This window comes from Dioscorea cayenensis, chromosome 12, assembly GCF_009730915.1.
Source record: "Dioscorea cayenensis subsp. rotundata cultivar TDr96_F1 chromosome 12, TDr96_F1_v2_PseudoChromosome.rev07_lg8_w22 25.fasta, whole genome shotgun sequence".
Lineage (NCBI taxonomy): Eukaryota > Viridiplantae > Streptophyta > Magnoliopsida > Dioscoreales > Dioscoreaceae > Dioscorea > Dioscorea cayenensis.
In genome coordinates this window covers 1,227,759-1,227,994 of record NC_052482.1, presented here as the reverse complement: position 1 = coordinate 1,227,994, position 236 = coordinate 1,227,759, and positions in this window count along the sequence as shown.

Genomic DNA, 236 nt, shown 5'->3' with positions numbered 1-236 from the left:
TGCATTAATAGTCTTGAACTTCAAGGAATTAGTCACCAACCTTCATGTCATCATGTTCTCCCCACTAACTATATTTTTGAAGTATCAAACTTAAGATTTGAAAATAATCACATCTTTCTAATCAAACTTTCATAATTCTTCCACTTATTTAACTCAAATGTTTATTCCACAATTATATGATAGATCATAGACGTTTGATTGTGAAGAAATAATGTTCGATATATATAAAAAGAGTT